Source organism: Penaeus monodon, chromosome 4, assembly GCF_015228065.2.
Source record: "Penaeus monodon isolate SGIC_2016 chromosome 4, NSTDA_Pmon_1, whole genome shotgun sequence".
NCBI classification, from domain to species: Eukaryota; Metazoa; Arthropoda; class Malacostraca; order Decapoda; family Penaeidae; genus Penaeus; species Penaeus monodon.
In genome coordinates, this window is record NC_051389.1 from 43,614,685 (window position 1) to 43,626,287 (window position 11,603).

Here is an 11,603-nt window from a genome sequence, read left to right on the forward strand (position 1 = left end):
ATATAATATATATTTTATATATCCACACACACACCACAACACACATACATACACACCCCCACCCAATATATATATATATATAATTATAATATATATATATATATTTTAAAAAATTATATATATATATATAATATATACAAATAAAAACCCCTCCGCCCAGGACTCGAATCTGGGTCACTGGGTATGAAACCGGGGCCAGTGCAAAAACCAACCTGCCAACGACCCACAAAAAGGATGTAAAATGGTTTTACTAGCTCCAAAAAACTTACCTGTTAATCATACTTGAGTAATACAGCGAAGTTTTACGTACTCCCCGGGGGCACTCGGTGGAAATTATTTAGCAATTTAAATCCCAAGTCAGATGTCCCGAGGTTATTTTTGAAAGTGGAAAAATGCAAGCCGCTTGATACGAAAATAACCCCCCCTCCAGGACTCGAACCAGGTCACTCCGGGTATGAAACGGAGCCATGCTAAACAACCATTTCCCCACACCCCAAAAGGTGTGTGCAACTATGTTAAAAACACACCACAACACCACACACACAAACACACACACACAAACTATATATTATATATATAATTATAAATATATTAATATAAATATATATATATATATACCCCAAATATATACATATATATTATATATAATTATAATATATAATAGCAAAATAATATGTAAATATTATATTATATATATTATATATATATATATATATGCATAAATAAATATTATATAATATATTATATATATATATATATTTGTATTGTATTCAAAATTATATATGCATTATATTAAATACATAATATATTAAATATAAAAATATATAAATTTTAAATATATTATATTTAAATATATTATAAAATATTTTTTATAGCGTTTATAATATAGTTGTATAAAATATATTATATATATATATTTATATATTGTTATATATATATATATATTAAGAGAGAGAGAGAGGGGGAGACGAAGAGAGGAGAGAGGGAGGATATTAGATATATATATATAATATATATTTGTAAATTTTATTATATTATTATCAATATATATAATATATATTAATTATAAATATAAATTATTAATATATATAAAATTAAAATAATTTTAAAATTATATATTTAATATATATTATAAATTATATATTTTTAATAATATTATTATATTAAATTATTATTTATTATATTATATTTTTATTTTTTAAAATATATATAATAATTTTTAAATATATTATATATATATTATTTTATATATTATATTATTTTTTTTTTTTTTTAATATACTACACAACAATACACATATATATACATATAGAGTAGAATTTCTTTTTTATATCCTTTTATTTTAGATCTGATTTATAATATAAAGGTTTCCAACCATTGACCTTAAAGTTGGGGAATTTAAAGTGACATTTGAAATGAAATAATTAATTGAAAATTTTTTCTTCAGGAATGTGCTTTATTTGTATTAATAAACTAGGTTACAAAACTGCTTAATTTTATTTTAAAGTTAAAAAAAAAATGGGAAAGAACAGTACTATTAATTGAACCCTTTCAAAAATTTTTTTTATATGCGCACACACACACACACACACACACCAACCACATACACACAACACACAACACACACACACACGCACGCACGCACGACGCACGCACGCAACAGACCAAACCCCACAAACCACACACACAGCACGCAGCACGCACGCACCACGCACGTACAGGTCCCATACACACGCACGCACACACCACACGCTCGCGGCATCGCACACACCACGCACGCACGCTTCGCAGTCCGCTCTCTCTCTCTCTCTCTTTCATTCTCTCACCTCCTCTCTCTCCCCTTCTCTCCTCTCTCCCCCCCTCTTCTCTTCTCTCTCCCCTCTGAAGGCTGGAAACCCAGAGGATTTTCACAACCCAACTGTCTCCGGAGTAAAAGGTGACATGAGGGAAGTAAATGAATCGAAAAAAAAAACGGAAGTCGAAAAAAGCAAAAGCGAAGTAAAAGAAAATAAAAAGTAAAGATGGATAAATGAAAGGTAAAAGAACAAAGTAAAAGTAAGAAAAATTCAAAGTAAAAGTAAAACCCTACATGGTTTCCCCACACAAAAAAAAATAAAAAATAAAAATAAAGGGAAAAACCATCTAGCTAGAACACCTAGGCAAGTAAAAGGGGATTACAACTTGCTTCCCGCTTCCACGGTGTAAGCCCGATGGTAAAAACCCAAAATATAGTACAGTATCTACAAACACCTCAAGGGGGTAACGCCGACGGGGGGGCATGGCCGCACCCCCTCTGCTTCCAGCCACGAGGATCCCTCGAGGGGGGTCTCCCAGGCCCCCCGAACCACTCTAATCCCCACGACAGGTCTCGTCCCAATGCCCCAAACCATGTTCCCTGGGTCGTCCCCCAGGCTTCCTCCACCCCGGGTTTTCTCGCAAAGAGACAACCTGTGGGCAAATCTCCCAGGGGGGAAAAGAGCTAGGTGCCCATATAGCTATGGGGATCCCACATAAAGCAAGTAAAAGGTCCCATGCCAGTCCACGGGTAACCCCCGGTTGGACCTGGTCCCGCCAACTGTACCCCCTGATCAGCAAAAGGGGATCAGACCCAAGAGACTGGATAGAGTCCCGGTGTCGTTCCATAACAAAACTGGCAGTATTTAAGGGCCTTTAAGCTTGAAGCAGCTTTTGGGCTGTAGGTACCCAAAATCTCCCAAATGCTCTTGTTACCAACCAATCTGCCATTGCTTTTGCCAAGAGAGACTTGTACCAAGGTATTAAAACTCTCTGTAACTTCAACGCCCTCACAGGGAAGCATGGACGATTGAAGGGGTTCCCTAACAAGCCCCCCCAAATCCTAAATCTTGGGCTTGGGCCCGGAAACCTCTAGGCCTAAAGGGGTTTTACCCTTGTAAATGCATGAGAACCCCCCCCGTGCTCGAAGGACTTCGATAGGATGAACATCATCGGAAAGTCAAAGGGTTGAGACCTTGATATTACCTAGTGTTTCTCCACACGACTTTGGCTAGTGCTCTGCCATTTTCAGCCAAAAGGGTTGAGAAGTGTTGGTGCAAAAAGACAGCCTTGCCCCACCCCCGAATTAACGATATTCATTTTTTATTTAAAACAAAAATGAATTTTTGAAGATAAGTGGGCAAAAAAGCAAAAGTTTTTAAAAAAAAGTGGGGAAAAGAATGGGGGTAGGGTAAAATAAGAGGTGGAGGAAAAATTTAAATTTTTGAAGAAAAAAACAGCTGGGGCTTAACCCCGCAGCAGGGTAAAGTTGGGGGGAATATTTTAGGGGTTGTTGATATAGGAAAAGGGTGAGGGTGGCCCCGCACCACTTGAACCTTCGTTTCGGCGGGTGTCCCCGCCCTTTAGCGCGTGCCCGCACGGAGGTCACGCGCTCGCGGCGTTCTTGTGGGAATGGTGAAGGCCCCCACAGGGGGCCCCCCTATAGCGAACAACAGCTGGATTCCGGCAAACCCGGAGAGGTTGGGATAAAATTTAAAAACATTTTTAGGCCCATCTGCGATGCCCCTTGAGCACGGCCTCCTCGACAAGACCCGGGGTTTCCCTGGAAAACCTATGCTGTTGAAGCGGTTGGAGCTCGGAGGTGGTCGCTAAAAAAGGTTTCCCCTTGCGGCACGCTATGGAAAGGATCATGAGATGGTGAGGAATCTAGGGCAGTCATGAAGGTCGGGTTCGAGGTAAAGGGTATTTAAAAGCGGGATATGGGGGACTGTGAAAGGTGGGGTAAAATTTTAAATTTTAGGAAACTAAAGGTTACAAAACAACAAAAACATGGCCTAACCCCGGTCTGGGCCCGGCGAAAGATATGTTGAATCTTCCCGTAGCCCCCGGTATGCCAAGACGAAGTGTGCGGTTTTTGTTTAAACCAACTTTCTCCCCTCAGGTCAGAGGAAGCAGATAATCTTCCTTGGGAGTTCAGATGTTGAAAAAAATCGATCCCAATCTACCCTATAGATCCCTCTGGTGCTTTTTTTTGAACAAGCTAGAGTTTTTGGGTTTTTTTTGGTATGCAGCCCCGTTTGAGTGCAAATGGTTTGTGAGTGTGTGTGTGAGAGGAAAAGGTTGATCAGTGTTTTTTTAGATGCGTTCGTGCGTGGGGCCGACTTTTAAAAACGATAAAGCAATGTAAGTTTTTTTTTTTTTTTTTTTTTTTTTTTTTTTTTTTTTCCAAGGCTGCCTTTTATTGCTATAACCAAGGATGGTAAAAAAGGGTTGTTGGAGATGTGCTTGTAGTCTGTCGAAGGTGTTGAGGTAAATGTAAGAAAAAAATTTTCGTGGTCTTGCAAATGAAAATTTTTTTTTTTGTCGCGTTAGTTTCATACGCCTTTAGCTCCCCTCTCGAAACAGGTCGAGTTCGCCATTAAGCGTGAACGACACCCGAAACGCATTGTTCGAGCTAAGTGTATACAGCCCCAGGATTGTGAGTGAGTCTGGTTTGTGGGGTGTGTTGGGGGGGGGGGATCTGGAAGGTCGTTTGTATAATGTTAATAGAGGGCCCGGTATGCGCCCTGAGGTACCCAACGGCCTGAAAGGGGCCCGAAATTTTGTTTAGGGGTGAAATTTTAGTCGCGGGCCATCGAGGAAACTGCAGAAGTCATTTTTTAACAAGAATATAGGGGTTACATTTAAATCCCCGGACAAAACGAGCACATAAAATGTAAAAAAATGAATATAGAAAAGATATTAAAAAAAAAAAAAATGAAAAAAAAAAACCCAAAAAAAAAACAATAAAAATAGGTATAATTTTAAAAAAAAAAAACTAAACAATCGGCCCAAAATTTTTCTAAAAATCGTAAACTATATAAATTTTTTCTGAAAAAGAAGGTTTAAAAAAAGAACAAATAAAAAGAAACCCAAAAAAATAAAATTTTAGTTAAAAGCAAAGTTAATAATTAAAAAAAAATAAATAAAATAAAGGGGTGCATTTGCAGCAAATGCGAATACCCTTATTCATATCTTGTGAATCATTTTAGAATATGCATGTATAACAAGTCAATGGAGTTTTATTCAAAATTTGGTACAAAAGGGGTTAAAAACGTAAAAAGCACGTAGAAAAAACCCTCGTAACAGGTTGCCTGTGCTCACTTCCCCGTGAATTTTTGTAGTGGGGCAGTTTTTCTCAGTTCCTACTTTCTGCTTTCGCCCCCCCCCCCCCCCCCCCCCCCCCCGCAACCCTGGCGCCTGGTGTGGGGAAAAAAAACAAATAGGGCGCAGAAGGGACGCTGAGAGGACCTGTTACGGAGACGTGACGAACGAAGGGGAACCCTTTTGACGCCCTTACTAAAGGAAGATGGTTATTTTATTAAACCCAAATTTTGGGCCCCTTAAAACGATGAAATGCCCCTAAAATATTTAATTTTCTCTAAGTGGCGAGGGGAAATGGAAAGCAGTTCTTTGGGGCCAAAACCCGGGGTTGGTAGCCAGGTTTCCTTCTAATTTAAATATCAGTATATAATTTACGTTCCTTTTTTTATTTAACAAATGTGGGTTTTTTTATTAAAGACAAAGGGAAAAGGAATGGAAAAAAGCGGAAATAGCGAAAAAAGATTGAAGGAAATGAAAAAGTGAAGGGAAAAGAAGAGGGTGCGAATAAGGGGGGTATTTGGGGAAAGCTAGAGGATACAAGGAGGATACAGATGGGATGGAAGTAGGTGAGATGGAATAAAGTAGAAAGTAGACAAGCTAGGAAAAAAAAGAAGTGGGGGGGGGGGGGAAAAATAACCCGGAGTAGGGGAAAAAAATAGTGAGAAAAGAGAGTGAATAATGGTAAAGCGGGATGGAGAATGGGCTAAAAAAAGTGGGGGGGGGGGTAATGGGGGGTAGGCCTGTGGGGGGGGAGGGTTTAAGACCTCACAATCTGCGCGTCTCCCCAGTCTGACAAAACGTGTCCCTTTTTTGCAGACTCCCTTCCCAAGGAGTGTTACTTATGTGTCAAAGGCTAAAAGAGAAAGCAGAGCAGGAAAACTGCACGCCAAGAGGAAAGGCATTGCTGGTACTTAGGTGTGAAAAAAACAGTCTGTTTTGCTTGTATTGAATACATTGCTCTGTCATGTGCAAGGCTTGCCCTCGAACATCCCAACACTTGAAAAACGCAATAGGGGACCTAGGGATCAGGTTCTGATCGCACATACAGTGGTGAAAACCCATGGTTTAAAAGGGTCGTCAAGGGCCAGAGACCAGGTGTGGCAGTAGCTTTTTTTATGAGGTGCAAGGAGTACATTTTCTTCAGAAACTTAATATAAGTGTACGGAGCCAGTAAAGGGTTCAGGAATGGCTAAAATGTTTTTCAATCACCTTACTAATTGCAAAAAAAGAGGTAAAAAGGGAAAAGTTGTACAAGAAAATGTGTAATGAATAGTTAAATTTGGGGTACGAGTTCATAAAAAAACGGACGAGAAATCCGTATCTTCAGGCATTTATGCAAGGGTTTTGCTTCGGAAAATGGACGCAAATGGGCCGAAATTCATTTTAAATGTTCGCGTCTCGGGCGCGTCAATTGTTTGTAATTTTTTGGTCAGTGGGCGTGATTTTCCTTTTTTTCGGCCTGACTGGCTTAAATTAATTTGCAACGAAACATGAAACCTATATAAAAACATGGTGCTGCAATGTGTCGACTTTATTTGCATCAGGGAGATCCCATCAGTAGTTACAGTTACATTTTACCAAAATCTTAAAAAAAAGGCATAAAACCCAGCATAACTGACAAACAAGTATCGAACCTCGAGATGATCAAGAAAGATAGTTGGGTTTGTTATAAGTCAAAGTAATGGCACTTTGGGAGAATTTATAATCCTAGAGGATTTCCCCGTAGAGTGGTCAAGTAAGTGGGTTAAAATGTTAAAAAAGGGAATGAAAAAGCAAACGATTGGCAAGTGTGGCGGCTGAGAATGCGAGGATGTGGGCTTCAGAAATTTTAACAGGGGATAGCACACCATGAGTGGTCAGCACGAAGTAGTAGGGAGACATGATGTATGTAGGGGTGGATGGAAAAAGTTTTTGATAGCGATGGTGGAATAAGGGAGGTGGAGGCGCTTTTTGACGGGGAACCCTTTTCGGTAATAACGTGGGTCGACAACAGGGTTGGCCATAGGGTTATTGGTTACCCTTTCCATCAGATATCAACAAAAATTTTTGAGCACGCTGCCACCAGATGTCAACAAAGAGTTTCTTAAGCATGCTTGGCAACAGATATCAACGAGAGAGAAGGGCCTTTGGTGTAGGTGAAGAAAAGGGTTTTGGTTTGCTGCTTTATTGTTGTGAGCCCCCCAAAAGGACCCCGGCCCCCAGGGTCGAGGACGAGGTCGTCGAGCCGGCCCCTGTGAGGTTTGGTCGTTTGCTGTCTCCCCCTCCCCATCGGACGAAACATGTTTTTTTATGCGTTTTCCCACTTCGAAGGTGGGGCTTTTTAAAAGTATACAAATGCCAAAAAAAAAAAGGAAGCGGGGCAGACCCTGCACCCTTTAATTTATATATATTATAAAAAATTAAATTTTTTAAATTTATTACCCTTTAAAATTATAATAGATACACACACACAACACATATATATATAATATATATAAATAATATATATATATATATAATATAAAATTTATTATGATATTAATATAGTATATATTGTAATGCATTTATATGTATTTAAAACCCACCATAATAAAAATTAATCTAGAAATATATTTTAATTCATCAAGGGGCAACGCCTTGGGGGTGCGGGCTGATCCACCCTCGTTTTTTACCCCGGGTCCCTCATGGCCAGCTCGACAGGCCCCCGGCCCCTCTCTAATTCCCCGCGACAGGTCTTGTCGAGCTGCCCCAACCATGACCCCGGGCTTCAGGCCTCTTCCCCCGAGGATTGTTCAAAAAGGCAACCCGATGGGCAAGGCATCCACAAGGAAAAGAGCTAGGTGTCCATATAGCCGAGTTGGGGATCCGGTTATGAAGTAAAAAGGTCCCAAGTCAGTCTCATGGTGTACCCGTCAGTTACACTTTGGGCCCCCCAACTGTTACAAAAGGCTCAAGACAGACGCCAAGTCACTAGATAGCGCCAGGGTTTTGCTTTCCCTAGAGCAAAACTGGGGGTATCAAGGCCTTGAAGACACGTTTGCTTGGGCTTTTTGCAAGGACCGAATCTCCCAAAAGTCTTGTTGATCAAATTCATGGCTCCTTTTGCCAGACCAATCCTTTACTGACGCTGACAGCCCCGAGAGTGGACTACGCTACCAAGGGAGAACCCCCCTGTGATTTAATGTCCCACTGCAAGCTGGCGAGAATGGGGTTTCCCCCAACAGATCCCCAAAGTCCGATTCTTGGTCTTTGGGCCAGGAGACCGTTAGGCCTAAGGGTTCCTCATTTCTAAAGCATCAAGAACCCCACCATTTTCCGTCCAGCAGGTGTTGAAAATGTTTTTTGCAAGGGCAAGTCTTGTCTCACTCCTGAATTTAAAAGGGAAGAAGTTTTGACAGGGCCCCCCACCTTTCAGCACTTTCTACCCGGGTTTGGGTTTCTATTAGACCATAACTGGTCGGAATTCCCGAGTCTCAGGACGCCCATAGCGATTTCGATGCACCGAGTCAAACTCCTTTTGAGGTTGAGTAGGCTAAAGGGAAACCCACGACCAACTCACAAGGGCGTTCCACAATTACCGAAGGCTAATTTTTTGTCTATTGTGGACTTCCCAGGATAAACTAGATGCCTGGTCTCTGGTGCCTGAAAGGTGGGGACAATCTGTTTCAGAAAATGGGGCGAAAACTTTTCCTGGTATGCTGAAAATTTTAAGCCACGGTACTTGCTAAGTCCCAAAAGATCCCCTTTTTCCCCCTTTCCCGAGAGGGATAACCACGCCCCCCCAGGAGGAATGGTACCAACTACCAGATGGCAGTCAAGGGGGCACGCAAGCCCCGGCCCCAGCCTTTAGAAATTTAGCAGGGATATCACATTGCCCGCAGCTTTTCCCCCACTCAGCTTTTGGGAAAAAGCTATCCCAACCTCCGTTTGGGAGGGGTTTTCCCCATGTATGTGGGGCTGGCACAGGGATTGTGATATCAGATCCAAACTAACTATTGGAGGTCTACCCTGGGGAAAAAGGATCAAAATACTCAGCTCAAAATTTACGAGCGTCAGCATGATTGAGAGATCTTCCATCCATGAGAACTACATTCATCTGCGAGGAGTGCTTAAGAGTTCAGTTTTCTCGGGGCTTGGTAGGCGGGCAAAGGATATCCCAAAAATACCTTTAACCTCCTCAGCAAATTCCTGATGAGCTGTTTTTTGTCCCTTCTCACAATGTCCGACCCTACGCACAAAGAGGAATATAATAATATATATAAAATAATATATAATATATATAAAATATATATAGATATATATGTTATATATATAATTTTAAAATATATTATATTATTATAAATAAAATAAAAAATGTCATATATTAATATATATAATATAAAATTTTTAATATTAATATATATATTTATAATCTATATATATATATATAGTAATATAAGTATATATATATGTATATATAATGAAATTATATATGTAATATAATGTTATAATGTTAATATATGTTATTTTTGTATATATATATATGTATATAAATTTTTAAATAAAGTATAATATATGTAATAATATATGTTAATATAATGTATAAGTATAATTATATATATATATAAAAATTAAAAATATATATAAGACTAATATATAAATACAAAATTATATAAATAATTATAATAAATATTATATAATATATAATAATAGATTTTAAATTTTAGGCAAAATATATATTTTATTATAAATAATATATAAATATAATATATATATATATTATGTTATGAATAAAATGTAATATATATATATTTTTAATATATATATATATATTATTATATATTATAATAAAATAATATATATATATTATATATATTATGTATTTTGGAACGGGAACGTAATAAAAAATAAAGAGGGGGGTAAAAAAATACTGTCGTAACAAAAGGATAAATACAAAAATTTAAAAACTAGAATCAGGGACCAATTGGGAAAGTAAAGGAAGTTTCAAAACTAAAAAAAAACAATTATAGTCACGGAGTTGCTATGATTCTCACGAACCTCATAACATTAGTATCATACAATGCTGCGCACTAACCAACATTGCAAGTGATTTAGAAATAGAATCTCTTTTTTTTAACACTCTCCAAGAACTTTAGAACAATCCCCTAAGAGAGATTTTAAAAAAATTTTGGGAGACCTCAAAAGCCAAAGTAGGCAAAAATGATAAAAAAATGACATCTGGGAAAATTCGGCCCTTGGGGATAAAATGAAAGAGGTGAAAATTTTTTTGAATTTTGTAGTACAAAAAAATCTAGTTTTCCCCAAAACCCTTTTTTCCAAAAACCACCCCAAAACACTTGTAGAGTGGTTTTTACCCGACAAAAAAACACAACCAAATTGACTACATTTGTTGAACCCGAAATGGAAAAGTTTTATAAAAAAGCCAAGACAAGCCTGGTGCCGACTGCAACAGTGACAACCAACTCAATTCGATTTTAAAAAGAAACAAAAAAATGGAGCGTAAAAACCCTCTTGAGACTTTGACTACAAAAATCTGACAAAAAATTACAGAATTACAGTGTCAAACAAAATTTGAAATACTCAAACAATGTAAGATGATAAAAACCAAATGGTTTTTGGAAGAAAGGAAAAGAAATCTTTCTGAGTGCTGTTAGAAACTATCGCCAAAAAAAAAAAAAAACAAATTCTCCCTGGGTATCTGAAAAAAAATTAAGTGAAATTGAAACAAGAAAAGCCTAAAATCAAAGTATCAAATAATCCCGTTTAAAAAATAAATTTTCAAAAAAACAAAATAAAAAAAAACAGATTTTGCGACGAGATAAGGAAAAACATTTAAAATTTAAAATTGGGCCCGAAATTTAAAAATGTTTACAATAAAATCTACCCAAAGGGGTACAAACATTACACGAAAATTTAAACCCACAATGGCACATCAAAACTGAAGAGGACTTGTTTTTTGTGATGGAAAAAAAGTCAAGATAGATGGAATCAATTTTTTCCCAATCTATCCAAAGAATAAAATCACAACCCTTTAAATTAGACTCAATGACAGCGAAAAAAAACCACCGCAGTGTAGCGAAGTTATAAAAGCCATAAAAAATTTAAAGAATAAAAAGAGCCCGGGAAAATAAAAAAACACCAGAACTAAAAAGAATGGGGGCGAAAGTGTGAATACTTCTTCTAAAACTGTACGAAATTTGGAAGAAAAAAAAGGCCCGAAACCAAAAAAAGGTGACGCACTCCAATGCAACAATAACAGGACAATTACATTAATAGTCACAGCAAAAAAAATTTTGTTGAAAATTTATTGCTGAAAGAATGAATTTCAAGTAAGAGAAAAAGCGACAAACAAGCAGGTTTCCCCCGGGAAAAGGTCCAGAAACCAGATTCAAAATTTTAAATTGTCATAGGAAAAAGGGGAAAAACCCAGAAAGACCTAAAGAGGTGAAGTTCCTTGCCCAAGGGGAAAAACCGCCGGCCCGGGGACTGAACCCCGAACTCAGATT